Source organism: Schistocerca nitens, chromosome 8, assembly GCF_023898315.1.
Source record: "Schistocerca nitens isolate TAMUIC-IGC-003100 chromosome 8, iqSchNite1.1, whole genome shotgun sequence".
Classification (NCBI taxonomy): Eukaryota; Metazoa; Arthropoda; class Insecta; order Orthoptera; family Acrididae; genus Schistocerca; species Schistocerca nitens.
Window position 1 is genome coordinate 533,771,715 of NC_064621.1, and position 12,125 is coordinate 533,783,839.

Here is a 12,125-nt window from a genome sequence, read left to right on the forward strand (position 1 = left end):
GGGAACTAGAGGAACGCTGATGTGTAAAAACAACCAGTCGTTTTACCTTCAGCACCAGGCTCAATCAGTTTACACACGAACTAAAAATTTCAACCGTGCTCAGAAATATGACAGACAGTTACTTGTCAGCCAATACAACCACTCGCTAAGACTGACACAAATTGCGGCTAACACCACTGTTGTAAACTCGATGCAACTGCCCTTAGGAGGCGTGAAGCTTTACTGCCGAGGCAGCGACCGGCTGTCGCCGTTCGAATTAATGAGATGTTTCAGGTGGTCTTAATGACATAGGTGTGGCAGCGGTAACCTAATGATGTCTGATTCTTCCCACCTGCTCTTGCACAAGAAATTATCACGTTCTATCACTACTGGATGCGGCAACATAACCGTATTTCTCTATAACGTCTCTGTGTTTGCCATGAATTGTGAATATACATATATATATACATATTACATAAAAAGTATCCCTGACAACGATATTTTGTTTACATATTTGAATTTCCCACGGTAAAATGGTCTAGAAGCACATACTTTAATATCAGAAATAGAACCCATGTCGAACAGTGATATTCGACGCTTACATAATATTGTATTTGTACAAAGTTTATTTCATTGACGCGATCAGTATACAGTTTTCACAACATGATAGCTTTCGAGCGAACATAAAAGAAATGTCACATTGCGGGCTGATCTATATTCTGATACAGTTCTAATCGAGAAATAAAATACGATGACACATCACGTCAACTACACATAACACTTTAGCACTGTGTACGTTTGTATGTTGTGAAATAACAACCAATCTGAATCGTAGGGACCTCTTTAATGTACAACCTGAGCAATAACGAGATGTATGTGTACGACGCCCTCTGGTGAGCGTATTGTGAGAACTTTTTTTAGCATACTTTGCCTTTAAAAGGGTTGCAAATTTAATATATTATTAGCATTCTCGCATAAATGGTTTGTATAATTCTATGGGAATTCCATGCTGTCTATCTTTAATTTAAACATAACAGCACTTTACATAATTACGTGATACCTTAGTACAACAGCAAATGTGTAACCGTCATCGCAAAATCCTGTGAGCATATTAAAGGAATTGCGTGTTTACAGTATCAAGGACCACGTACGTCACTGTATTTTAATTTTTAATTATTACTGTATCAGAATATGGATCAGTTTGCAATGTACAATCTTATATGTTCCTATAGTGCGTACAAAGACGGACAACGATCAACCAGACATATAAGGTATCAAAAATTGCTAGGTGGTTGTATGAAAGATATTAACTTAACACAAAATTTCTGTCAATCACTGATTTCTCCACGACTTTAAGATGCCATGTTCTGCAATAATTTACAAAGTGATTACAATCTGTCTGTTGCATAACGTTATATTACTGCTAATATCAAATAAAAGTGCATCATCATCATCATCATCATCATCAGTATCAGTCATTGGACAACCATGCTGTCTAAATGCCACCTCTACAGTTTTCAATAGACTATGGTCATCAGCTACAGCTTATCCCTGAATTTTCTCTAACCTCGTCTGCCCACTTACCCAACTTTTTGCATCTCTTCACTGTCTGCTGAGCGAACCTCAGGTTTTGAATTTTTTTTGCATTTCGGCTTTCCTCAGGTTAAAACTAGTAAGACTCACGTCGGAATCTTTGTTTTTAAGCTCCAGACAAGTTCTGATTCTTTAATACTTTTACTGTACATCCAGAAGTTATCTTCAGTTGCCCTCAATCTTCTTTCACGTATGAGCCGCTATGGACTACGATTATTTCAACTGTTTCTCTTTTCTTTTCTTCCACATTTATCTCATCATTTCCCGATGTTTCTCTCTTCTTTCTTCTGCCCAAATGGCTACTATCTTCTTCTTGCGTTTTTCACGGAAACTTTAGGAGTCCTGCAATTAGTTTCTGAGTGACAATCTTTCCTCGATATCTTTGGAGCAAATTGGAGTTCATCCACGTCCATTCTAATTTCTTTCCATCATGTGTTATCCATTTTTAATTTACCGAAATGAAAGAGCAGCCTTTTCGTTAGTCTGTTGGAATTCATCCTTTGGATGTGGCAATGAAAAGGTATTCTCCTTTTACTAATCTTGCCTGTAATTTTTCAACTTGTATATAAAGTTGAGTATTACGACGTCGTCTGTATTGTGCTTTCTCTTTAATTGGTCCAAAACATTCCTCAGTATTTTCCTTCCGTGATTTCCAGTGCTTCCATCATAGCCTTTTTGTTCAAAGTTAAATATTCTAATGCATAAAGTGGTTCAGGGCGAATTACTGTAAAATAGTCTGTAAGTTTAGCATTGATGGATATTTATTTCTTGTTCTAAACGTCCTTAGTGAGGCAGTCTGCTGTTTTCATCCTTCTGAGAAATGTCTTGTCCATTACTTCTTCAAGATACTTCTACTTGTCACTTCTCAATTTTTCCATATTTAGTTTTCATTATGTTTGGGGATGCCTTTATGTTTGTCATAAATTTAGTTTTCTCAAAACAGATTTGTCAGCTTGCTTTCTCCGCTTGTTCTTTAAAAATTCTATTTGTCTAGTGGCTGTTTCCATGAGTCTGAAAAAATAGCTAGGTTATCCGCAGATGCTGATTAGTCTGTTTGCAGGTTGTCCCTTTTGTGGCTTAACCTAATATCATCATTGATTTGGCTTTCTCCTAATGATAGTCTCCATTACATTATGACTTTTTCTAGAACATAATTAAAGAGCATTTGGAAGGGACCATCTCCCTGCCTTACTCTACTTCTCATCTCAAAACTTTTAGAAATTTCATTTCTAAATTTCCCTTTAGAGTTGGTGTTTGTTAGTATTTGCTTAATTAGAGCTGTGGCTTTACAAGTTGCTCTCTTAAGGTCTTCCATGAGTATCTAAAGGTCTTGTTCTTCCATCTTAGAGTTATTACGCAGAAACAGTACTCTTTGCTGAAGACACAAGCGACATAATGAAATCCAATAGAAAGCAACAACAAAAGAAACAATGAACGAAATGTTCAGCAAAATCATCAAAACCTTTCGCTAATTGAGCTATCATTTAATATAGAAAAAACACAGTTCCTTCAATTCCGTTAAAGGGAGAATACATCATGATAAATAGCAACAGAGCACGCATCTTAAGAAATCCGCCAATATGAATGTTCAAAGGAGGAAGGAGGATTAGGGCTTAACGTGCCACAGAGGACGAGCACGTTAGGGGCGGAGCCGATGCTCGGGCTGGGGAGGGAAGGGAGTGGAACCACACCGGTCTCTGCATTAAGAGATCTCAGCACGCCACGCGTGATAACGTCAAATGGTGGGCGCGAGCTTATTGAAAGAAAAAAAGATTAATTTACTGAAAGGAAAACAAAGCAAAATACATTCTGACGTGATAAAAAACTGAAATGTACATTGCGAACAGAACTGTATCAGTACTGCACAATGCATTTATAATTAATTATTCAATACTAAACAGATGACATATTTGCTAATTAGTAGTGATTCCTTTGGACCTGGTTTGTGGAGCAACGTTTTTCGAGGGATGGTTTAACATTAGAAATAGGCTCTCTGAGTTCTTTACTATGTTTATCTGAGATTTATATTTCATCTTCAAAGCAACCAACACAGAAAATCCGGCTTCGCAAAGTGTGGCTGTTGAAAGTGGTAACAGTGTACATTTCTCCTCTCAAGTCACACATCCCCGTGCCCCGCAGTGGCCGTGTTGCTTTACCTCTGCAACCCACCCCTCCCCCCGTGTCCCCCTGTTAGCCCGTGAGTAACAAAGGGCCGATTGACCATTTCTCATTTTGACGATGTTTGGATGGATGTTGCGACATAGCAATAAATGCATTTATATTAGTTAATTTGTAATATTTGTAACTGTGTAGCTTTAGTGTCAAATAACATAGTATATAGAGGGATCCAAAAAAAATGTATCCACTGTTTAAAAGTCCATCACTTGCAAACTAATTGACGGAGTTGTCTCATTTTTGGTAAAAGTGTAGCTTAAAGTCCACCTTAAAGATATCACTGTAGGTGTTCGAAATGGTCACCATTAACATCCACACACAAACGATGCCGCCGAACTGCAGCACGAACTACTGACTGCAACGTGTTCACTTGGATATTTGCACACGAATGTAAGATGGATTCTCCAAGTTCCTCCAATGTACGTGGCTTTTGTCGATAAACGACGTCCTTTAGTGTTCCCCACAGGTAAAAGTCCAGAGGAGTTAGGTCTGGGGAACGTGGTGGATACTCCACAGCACCTCTAGGGCCTATCCATTTTCCTGGTAGATTTTCGTCGACATACGCCCTAACACGATTTTGGTAGTGGGCTGGGGCACCATCTTGTTGAAAGTAAACTCTTCCGTCTCCATACATGTCTCGGATGGCAGGTAAAATGGATGTCTGAAGCTTCTGAAGGTACACCTCACCAGTAATTGTGTCGTCAAAGAAGAATGGCCCAATCAAGCCCCGGTAAGACAACCCACACCACACATTTACTCCTGGCAAATTCACGGCTTTGTCTAAATGGACGTTCGGATTTTCGGCGGCCCAGTAGATGCAGTCGTGGCGATTTACTGTACCATTGAGTTTGAACTGTGCCTCATCAGACCACACTATCATCTCTGCAAACTCTTCATCGTTGCGCACCGTGTTAGTAAACCACTCGCAGTACTCCATTCTACGATCTGGGTCGTCCTCGTTCATTGCGTGTAGCAATCGTGAGATGTAGCACATCCACTTTGCTGTCTTCAAAATTCGCCGAACACTTGAGCGACTCACTCCAGTTTCACGGGCACACTGTCTCACAGACTTCTGTGGTGAGCGAGTGAATTGTTGTAACACACGACGGGAGTTAGCTGGATATTTTACTGTTACAGGTCGTCCAGATCGTTGTTTGTATGCATCTTTAACACAACCTTCGGCTTCAAATTTGTCTCGAATGCGACGAATCGTTAAACGTGTCGATGGCTCTCTTTGATACCCATTTCGCCATTGCCGTTGAACCTCATTAATGTTTTCGTACTTCAAATACCACTTCAAAACTGACTTCCTTTCATCGAATGTAAGCCTTGCGCCAGCCAAGTTTACTCGAGTAACTAGGTGCAACTAAGAACAAAACACTGACTATCTGGCGACTGTCATCTGACAAAACAAAACAACGCAATACAACGCTTGTGTGGCGATTGCCGACATTGGACTGTTGATTACTGGAAGCGTGTAGCCTGGTCGGACGAGTCTCATTTCAAATTGCATCGAGCAGTTGGACGTGTACGGTTATGGAGACAGCTTCATGAATCCATGGACTCTGCATGTCAGCAGCGGACTGCTCATGCTAGTGAAGGCTCTGTAATAGTGTGGGGCGTGTGCTGCTGCAGTGATATGGGACCGCTGATACGTCCAGATACGACTCTGACAGGTGACACGTACGTAAGCATCCTGTCTGTTCACCTGCATCCATTCGTGTCCATTGTGCATTCCAGCAGGCAATTCCAGCAGGATAATGCGACACCCTAAACGTCCAGAATTGCTAGAGTGGCTCCAGGAACACTTTTCTGAGTTTAAACACTTCCGCTGGCCACCAAGCTCCCCAGACATGAACATTATTGAGCATATCTGGGATGCCTCGCAACGTGCTGTTCAGAAGAGATCTCCACCCCTTCGTACTCTTACGGATTTATGGACAGCCCTGCAGAATTCATGGTGTGAATTCCCACCTGCACTACTTCAGACATTAGTCGAGTCCATGCCACGTCATGTTGGGCACTTCTGTGAGCTCGCGGGGGGCCTACACGCTATTAGGCAAATGTACCAGTTTCTTTGACTCTTCAGTGTATATGCAAAGCCTTCAAGTACCGCTCTAAAGGTTTTCATATTCTCTCACTTGCTACTCACAAATTACAGTCCTACAGAAAAAATGAAAAGACCTTTTAGTAGGAAATGTAATGTGGTTAAATTTGTAGTGGGATGGGGTTTCGCTTGAGGGTGCACTTTCTGAACTATTCAACAAAATCGTACCAAAGTGACCTTGAAACGTGTTTTTCTAGAAGGCCTCCAGCTAAAACGTAACCCAATACAAAATTTAAATAATTACATTTCCTACAAAAAGGTCCTATTATTTTTTGTGAAATAACAGTTTACATGTAACGTGGGAGAGAATATGAAAATCTTGCACATGGTGTTTGAAGGCGTTGTGGGCTGCATAAAATCCAGAGACAGGGGCATCTGAATCACCCTGTGTATGAGGAGGAGGAGGTGGGAGGAATGAAAATTATGATTGAATGAATCGCTAATACTGAACCGCAGAAAAGTTAAATTTGGATGGCTGGGTGCGGACTCTAGCCGTCGCCTTTTCGAAGCAAGTCTAGCTTCTTACCCACTGAGGCACCATGCCCGGTGGGATATTTTGAATTCCTGGTGTTTACACTAATCAGAACTTGAATTGAAAATCAAACATTGCATAACTTCTCAAATCCTTGAGTTCAACATCTGCTCTGTGTGTGCTAGGATATCACAGCTTAAAAAGAGAACATGTTTTATACCTATTCTGAAGAATGGTTGTTAGGTCCATTTTTCTTCCCAAATACTTCTTTTTGGGGACACAAGTGCCTCGACATATTAAACAAACAATAGACACCACTACTCATTATAAAAAGAAATAACATGGCGTCAATCGCTAACAAAATGGGGCGTTACCACATTGGCATACAAGCTCCAAGAAGTATGTGAAACACGACGTAGACCTAAGGATCGATCAATAACTGCTGAACATACTGAATTTTTATCTCGCAACATCTGTTGTCATCTCGCTTTCCTACAACAGACTAGAGATAATTAATTACAGGCCACGCACACCCCCGCCTCTGCCGTGCTGACCTTTGGAACGAACATCAAAGTCTCGTGACGGGTGTTTACGGCCGACTCCCTGTCATCACGAGCTGTGGGACTGGGTGCTAACAGTGACAGATTTACTCATTTACGGCTGAAATCAAGTGCTGAATTCAGCAGACGAGTGACGCTCTCTATTAATGTTACGTATGTAACGCTACAGTTTACATAATTTCTACTAAGATTTGCAATATTAATGCAATGGTTATCGTTTACACTCGGTCGGATGAAAGCGTAATAAGCATAATTTGCAACATTGTCTTTACAGTCCACTCTTAATATACGTTTAGAAGCACCAGAATTACCTCCAGTGAATTCCTTTTATTGGTATATTGTATCAACCTGATTCACATTCACAGTGAACCCGTAGGCTATGTAACGGTTTGGTACGAAGACGACCCCTTAAAACTAAACTTAAATAGTATTCGGTTTCATCCGCCATATCAGTTTTTTACTCATAATAGGAATGCGTTTCGCGATTTGTAGGGAAACAATTAAAAATACTGAAACAATACTCACTGTTAGACTAGAAGCAGACAATATTAGGAGACGCTGATTATTAACAAAATTGTTATAGTGAGTCAAGTAACACGAACTTTTTGATACATAAAAATCTTCGTCAATTTTACTTACAGTCACAATGATAAAAGTACATTTCATGTTTCACTATCCGATTGAAATTACACGTCTTGCGTAATTTTCTGGAGTATTGGCTTTGAGTCATGTAGATAGAAGCTCTGATAAAAAATATCTAACATTTCATTTTACGATACTGACCAGGTGCCTTGCATATTGCTATGAAATGACGCCTATCTTTAGTTCCTATAAGTGAAAAATGCGGACGAAAATTAAAAACTGTTAGCATATCACCTGGCTTCAGTTTACTTCCGACACCAAAGGCCAACTGTTGAAATTGTCAGCCGAAAAGTTAAGTTCGGTTGTTTGCGTGAAAATTCTTCCTTTTCTACAGAGGGAAACGCATTAACAATATTGGTGAACACGCAAAATGAAGGCAGAAAGTCCATATGATGGAAGGATAAAACTGACAGAAAATATAAAATGTTCGGACTTGTACATTTATGAAACCAATGTACAATTATCTTTATCAAGAAATTCGTGACTTTCGTATACAATTGTTTATTCTTAAACGTAAGACCACTCGTATCCGCTCGTAAATGGTATCGCTGTGTAGTTTCAGCCTACAGTTGAATTACTTGAGCTCGTAGTTTAAAGCTGCTTTACGGACGGAGCGAATCCTTTCACATATCTTCCCGCGTAAGTACTTGCTGCTCAAGACTTCATCATCATCCTAATCAAAAAACCTTCGCTGTAACTACCATAATGAAGGAAAATTAACTTTTACTTCGTGAGACTCCTGTAACCGTTATCCATCCGTCAGCCAATGGAGATGTAGGTTTCAACATTGGAACTCATGTGCTGTTTATCTCATCTATGGTCTAAAGACCGTTTTACAGGAGCTACTCTCTGGTAAAAATCGACTACTCGTGGTGCGTACGCGTCACGTGCCTGCGTGTAAATCAGCAGTCAACCACGTCGCGAATAGATTAGTGTCATTAATGATCAGTTGACTGTACGGAGTATACAGTTCTGAAATCTTGGATATGCTGAAGACTGAGCAAGCGTAGATGCGGGGGACTGTGGTGGTGTCTCTCAGTATCGGAAGTTAACCTGCACTATCCGATAAAGATTACTTGAGGCCAGTTAGTGAGCATTAACACATGGGTGTAACAACACTTCGTCTTTATGATGGCTTGACCTCTGATGGCACCACTTTCAGTGAAGTTTCTGAATGTCTGCGGAGGAATGGCAACCCAGTCTTCCTCAAGAGCCAAAATCAGTGTAGGTAGTGATGTTGGACACTGGGGTCTGGAGCGAATTTGATTTTCTAACTCATCCCAAAGGTGTTTCACTGGGTTCAGTTTGGGACTCTGGGGAAGCCATTCCGTTTCAGGAATGTAATTGTCCACCAACCATTGCCTCACAGATGCTGCTTCATGGCAGGGTGCATTTTCATGCTGATAGAAACAATGATCGTCTTCTAACTGTAGCTCTAGTGTACAAAGTACATAATGATGTAAAATGCGTTTATATCCTTCCCCATTAGCGTTTTATTAAGTACAATAAGGGGGCCACACCCTAACCACGTAAAACGCCCCCATACCGAAACACAGCCTCTTCCGTACCTCAGTGTTTGCACTACTCGCGACGGCGGGAAACTTCTCCAGGCATCCGCCAAACCCAAACCCTCCCATCGGATTGCCACAGGGTATAGCGTCATTCATCACTCCAGATCATTCGCTTCTTTTCATCCACAGTGCAGTGTAGTTTTTCTTTAGACAACTTCTTCAAGCATCGTCGGAATTGATTACAGAAACGTCTGGTTTATGAGGAGGTGCTCGCCCTTTGTAACCATTCCTTTTAACTCCCTACGAACAGTCATTGTCCTGGTTGGACTGTAGATATCACTGTGGAACTCACGAGCTATTTCTTTTGCTGATTTCATGACATTTTTTACAGCCACTCTCAGCAACACTCGACGGGCAATACACGAGATCCGCCTGTCTTATTGTGGCTGTGGTTGTTCTTCCGCATTTCCACTCTACAGTCACATCACCAAGAGCTTCGGCAGCTTTAGAAAAGTTGAAAGGTCCGTGATGAATTTGTTACTCAGAAGCCATCCAATGACTAATCCACATTCGAAGCCACGAACTTTCCCGATCCACCCATTGTTGTTGCCTCTTTCCTGACAACGCAATAGTTCCCGTCTCCTTTTATACTGGCGGGTCCACCTCTCGTGACATCTAGCCATCAATTTCTAATTACCCGGTTGTGTTCGGATACTTTTGATCAGGTAGTATGCCTTGACAACACTTTGCTGCGTCAGATTGTCAAAGAGTTTAACAGCTGCATATCTCACCCCATTCCGTGCTACAGTAGTTCACTAAATGGCAATGCAGATCATTTTTTTCTTCTATTGTTGTACTGGTGAGTATCTCTGCCACGATAGAACTCAGCTGGATTGTTGCTAACAAATTTCATAAGTGAATAGAAGTATTGTGAGTCTATAGTTAATATTTCCAGCTGCTTAGAGAGATGGGTGCAAGATGTACGAGCGCGAAACCCACAAATAATTGTGCCTACTTTCTTCGTGCAATGAATATTTTTTGGTTAAATCAGGAGCTACTCCAGAATATTATCCCGCAAGACATCAGTTAATGAAAGTATATTTACTTAATGATTCTGTACCACCAAAATCGGTAATTTTTCATCTACGTATATGTTCACCTGAGAACTAAGAACTTTCTACCCTTTTTTTTCATTTATTGCTCTGGCATACTAGGTTGGCAAAACGTGGGGTACCTTTGACATGAATGAGCTGCGTTCTTTCAAAGTTCAAAGTTTACTCATTTGAGCAAAACCAATTGGTAACTTTCATAAAGCAATCATTCACTATTTTCACTAATGATGTCTCTTTGTTCGGCTTCACAACAATGCCTGTATCCTCTGCAAAATTGACTAAATCTGCTTCCTGATTCAATTTTAAATGGTAGATCTTTAACATCAAGGAAGAGCATTAGAGGCTCAATAGTCGAACCCTGTCAGATGATGAACTAAGAAAATTTGTGAGACATTAGTATTACGCATTAGCAGTCACGTTGTTTATCTTATTAATCCCAACTCTGTGTTTTGTGAGTAATGTTTGATTGTGTAGTACTAAATATTCAGGAATAATATACCAGGGATGCTGCAGTGTACGCACTTGCCACAAGCAAGCGACTGAGATACGAAAGTTGCTGGTGTAAAAGCTCGCTAGCACCATCTGTGGACGTCGCGCCTGTACCACGTAGAACAAACACATGCTTTCCCTGTGGTAAATGGATTATATGACCCTGATGCACAACTGATTAACTTACAAAACCTAACAGGGCGTACGCTTCAGAAACCATTAAGTAAAAGTGTGAGGGTGCTCAACCTGGTATCTATAAATCACTTCAGAGAAAGTTTAGGAAATGTAAACTGGGAAGATGTATATAATGAGCCAAATGCTACAGTTTCACTGTCCACATAATAGAGTCTTTAAACAGTAAAATGTCAGCAGCAGGAATATTATGTGACTTATCCAAAGCATTTGATTGTGTGAACCATGACATTATGTTAAAGAAATTACAATTCTATGGTATAAATGGAACAGCATATGAGTAGTTAAAGTCATATCTAAAGAACAGGAAGCAAAATGTCTCTTTATATGCTTCAAGTGATTCAAAGGAGCTTGCCACTTCATCTAACTGGGGTGAAATTACATTAGGTGTTCCACAAGGTTCTCGCTTCCCACGCCCGGGTTCCCGGGTTCGATTCCCGGCGGGGTCAGGGATATTCTCTGCCTCGTGATGGCTGGGTGTTGTGTGCTGTCCTTAGGTTAGTTAGGTTTCAGTAGTTCTAAGTTCTAGGGGACTGATGACCGTAGCAGTTAAGTCCCATAGTGCTCAGAGCCATCTGAACCATTTGAATTTTGTTCCACAAGGTTCCATCATGGGTTCCCTCCTGTTCTTGATATATGTGAATGACCTCCCTTCTTATGTGAAACAAGATGCTGAACTGACACTGTTTGCTGATGATACAAGCATAATTATAAATCCAGTAAAAAAAAGGTCGATAGAAAATGATACAAATAAGGTCTTTGGAAAAGTTGTTAATTGGTTTTCTGCGAATGGGCTTGCTCTGAACTTAGAAAAAACACAGTACATCCAATTTTCTGTGTGCAAAAAGTATAATTCCTTCAATAAACATAACACATCAGAAGAAGTCAGTAGCCGGGGTAGAGCATACTAAGTTTTTGGGTGTACATATAGATGAGAATCTTAATTGGAAAATTCGTATTTTGGGTCTCCTAAAGCGACTACGTTCAGCAACTTTTGCAATCAGAATAATTGCCAATTCTGAGGATGTAGAAATTAGTAAGTTAACATACACTACTGGCCATTAAAACTGCTACACCAAGAAGAAATGCAGATGATTAACAGATATTCATTGGACAAATATATTATATTTGAACTGACATGTGATTACATTTTCACGCAATTTGGGTGCATAGATCCTGAGAAATCAGTACCCAGAACAACCACCTCTGGCCGTAATAACGGCCTTGATACGCCTGGGCATTCAGTCAAACAGAGCTTCGATGGAGCGCACAGGTACAGCTGCCCATGCAGCT

At 40.5% G+C, this 12,125-nt stretch overlaps 1 protein-coding gene across 1 annotated transcript in view; it reads left to right on the forward strand.

Moving 5' to 3' along the window:
* Positions 1 to 12,125, forward strand: part of LOC126199660 (proline-rich protein 36-like) — a 33,913-nt gene that overhangs the window by 9,865 nt on the left and 11,923 nt on the right. The window lies entirely within an intron of this gene.